The sequence below is a fragment of the Lactuca virosa genome, chromosome 1 (assembly GCF_052849685.1).
Source record: "Lactuca virosa cultivar CGN04683 chromosome 1, Lactuca_virosa_CGN04683_v6, whole genome shotgun sequence".
Taxonomy (NCBI): Eukaryota; Viridiplantae; Streptophyta; class Magnoliopsida; order Asterales; family Asteraceae; genus Lactuca; species Lactuca virosa.
In genome coordinates, this window is record NC_136426.1 from 173,391,355 (window position 1) to 173,395,022 (window position 3,668).

A 3,668-nucleotide genomic window follows, 5' to 3' on the forward strand; every position below is an offset into this window, starting at 1 on the left:
TTCGGTTCAGTTCGGTTAGGTTTGGGTTTTGGTTCGGTTCGGTTTTCGGTTCAAATTCTCAACCCTACTCCTAACATATTACTAACAAATGTAAAAAATAAATGAATAAATAAATAAATAAGAAAAATACAAAATTTTTGGTAGATTATTGTCTTTTGTGAGAATTTCACATAATGCGAATTTAAAGTTAAAAAAACAAGGAGAAAATAATTTTTTTTCTTTTTACCTTACATTCGGGGCCAGCACAGATGTCATAACAGTAGAATTTATCAAAATTCACATTATTTCTTGAAAAATATTTTATAGAATTAGGCATATTTCTCTTTTTTTTTATGGTTCACATAACACGGCTTTATTATATATGAGCCCCATAAACATGTGAATATATTTCTACTAGAGGACGTTCATTTTACCTACTGCAAGCCTGAAACAATGCATACCGAAATAGCTTTCTCTTTAATTGTTTCCTGTGTCATCCTCTTCCTTTACTTTGTTCTCAACAAGAGAACCAACGGAGCAAAATCGTTAAACCTGCCACCAGGGCCACCAAAGCTACCTCTAATAGGGAACGTTCACCAGCTAGCGGGACTGCTCCCACATCGAGCATTTCGAGACTTGGCACGAAAACATGGCCCCATCATGCATATCCAACTTGGCCAAATTTCAGCAGTTATCATTTCATCACCCCGACTAGCAAAAGAGGTACTTAAAACTCATGATGTTGCACTTGCAGATTGTCCCAAGACTTTTGGGAGTGAGCTCGTACTATATAGGAACACCGATATAGCCCTTGCTCCATATGGTGACTATTGGAGACAAATGAAAAAGATCGCCTCCTTGGAACTCCTTAGTGCCAAAAAACTTCAGTCGTTTGGTGTAATCAGAGAGCAAGAACTTCGTGGTTTCATGAACTTTCTCCGAAAATCTTCAGGGAAACCGATAAACATACACAAAACCATCACGGAATTGGTGAATAATGTTGTCTGCAAAGCGTCCTTTGGAAAAAACTGTAAACACCAGGATGCCCTCCTAGAGTTCCTAGATGAGTTTGGAAGAGTAAATAGTGGGTTTTATGTTGCGGATTTGTTTCCAGATTTTAAATTTCTTTACGTGGTCTCTGGACTGAGATCAAAGTTAATGAAGCTGCACAAGACTCTTGACAGAATCTTCAATGACATCTTGGAGGAGCATGATGATAGAAAGAGAGATAGAGGGGAACAGGAGGAAGATCTTCTTGATGTTCTTCTTAGAATCAAAGAGGAAGGAGATCTTGAGTTCCCCATTACGAATAACAACATTAAAGCAATCTTTGTGGTAAGTTCATCATCTATCAATATGTTCTCTCTTTTACCACTGCTATACTTGAACTTAAATTTTCAATTTTCTTATTTTTAATATTAAACGAATATGTAGTAAACTGTAGTACTGCAGCTGTTTTCCCCTTTTTATAATGTTATGAAACTAATTTTTTGAAATGAGAATGCAATTTGGGTTGGGGCTTTTGAGTTTTGATGATACTGTGATTTTTTTTTAGATAAAGGAGAGCACCTCCGAAATAAAATAACGTGATGCTTTTACATTACTCGTATGTCGTATCACCGGTATTTAATTTATGCACACATAAAAAAAATGTTACTTTATGTTTAAGTATTGGGTGCTTTTTCCTTTCAATGGTACGTATTCACCTTTACACTATATTTGATTTAATATTACTGCAAAGTTATTTTGTCAATTTACTCACAGCAATGATTGATAGCTTGTCATTTAATACAACAAAAAGTTATCTTTATTCTTATCTCTTTATCTAGTGTTACACGTGTACAACCTCGGATGTCACAAGAGAATGACCCATTTCGTCCCAATTCACAAAAAGCATGGCCTATGAAAAGTACAATATATAACCATGCAATGATGGCTACGTGAAAGAAACGTCTGCCAAGAACATGGATATTGCTCATAAATTCCTAAACATTTTAACTTTTTTCTATATTGATGTAGGACATCTTTGCAGGAGGCACTGATACATCATCCGTAACTATTGAATGGGCTATGACAGAAATGATGAGACATCCGAATGTGCTGGAAAAGGCGCAAGCAGAAGTCAGAGAAACCTTCAAGGGGAAGAGAAAAATCATTGAGTCAGACGTACATGGTTTAACCTATTTGCAATCAGTAATCAAAGAGACTCTAAGGCTTCACCCTCCAATACCAATGTTACTCCCACATGTATGCAGGGAGCATTGTAAAATTGATGACTATGATATACCTGTGAAAATGAAGCTAATCATCAATGCATGGGCATGCTCTACTGATCCTGAATATTGGGATGATTCTGAGAGCTTCAAGCCTGAGAGATTTGAAGATACTTCAGTTGACTTTATGGGAATCAATTATCACTTTATCCCATTTGGGTCTGGGAGGAGAATGTGCCCAGGCATGAATTTTGGGTTGACCACAGTTGAGTTTTTCCTTGCGCAAATGTTATACTACTTCAATTGGCAACTCCCGGATGGATTAAATCCTCTAGATGTTGATATGGCGGAGACCGATGGATTAATAGCAGCAAAAAAGACTCACTTACATTTGATTCCTACTTCTTTTGCTCCATACAATTAACTAATCCTTGTTCAAGGATTTTAGACACCACAAATAAAACGGATCCATTCTGCACCATGTGAGTTGATTATAAGTTAGCCTTATGGTGTAACGGTTCTTCATTGATGGCAGTTACATCGTTGGTGTTGTAGCAATTAATTCTCAAAAGTTGTAAGTATAAAAGTGGACTCAACAAGATGGACTTGAATATGGACTTGAAGATCGAAGAACTCGACGAGTTCAAGGATGAACTCGGCGAGTTCAAGGCAATGTCCCAAGGTATTTGAATAAGAACTCAACGAGTCAAGGAAAGACTCGGCGAGTCAAGGACTAACATTCCAACTTGCATGAAGAAGGACTCGACGAGTTCAAGGATGAGCTCGGCGAGTCATAGGCAAAAGGTTCTCGATTCTGTGTGAAGGAGAACTCGACGAGCTCTTAAAAGACTCGACGAGTAGGAGCGAAGTTCCAGGATGATAGTGGATTATGGAACTCGATGAGTTGGTGGACCACATCGGCGAGTTGAGTCAACCAGATGTGGACTTTGACCAAGGTGTTGACCTTGACTATGACTTGACTTGAGTTGACCCTTGAAAGGGTTAAGATTATGAAACGGTAATTAAAGAAGGTTGTTATGTGTAGGAGTTTGAGAGGAGTTGATCCCAACATCGAGGACAGTTCGGACACTTCACGTCATTGAGGTGAGTTACCTTCCAGTGGGAGTGGGTCTACGGCCACAATGTCAGCCCGCTAGTAGGAGTTGTTTTATTAGATGATTGTCTTTGTGATAATTGTCTGAGTTGCCACTATCTGATATGCTTTATGTGCTAGGATGCTCTGTTATATGTGTTAGTAGTAGGAGGGGTGAAATAGCCCCCGGATACAGGTTGAAAGATACCGAAGGGGTAGACCGCACCCATGCATTCCTAGTAGTACGTTCATGATATGTTATTATATGGTAGTGGTAGGGGATGAAATAGTCCCCGGTTACCGGTTGAAAGATACCGAAGGGGAGGTCAGCTCCCGGTTACCGGTTGAAAGATACCGAAGGAGAGGTTAGTTCCCGGTTATCG

General features: G+C 38.8%; 1 pseudogene; it reads left to right on the forward strand.

Moving 5' to 3' along the window:
* The first annotated feature begins 432 nt into the window (after positions 1-432).
* Positions 433-2,616, forward strand: LOC145124112 (cytochrome P450 Tp9025 pseudogene; annotated as a pseudogene).
* The last annotated feature ends 1,052 nt before the right edge of the window (positions 2,617-3,668 follow it).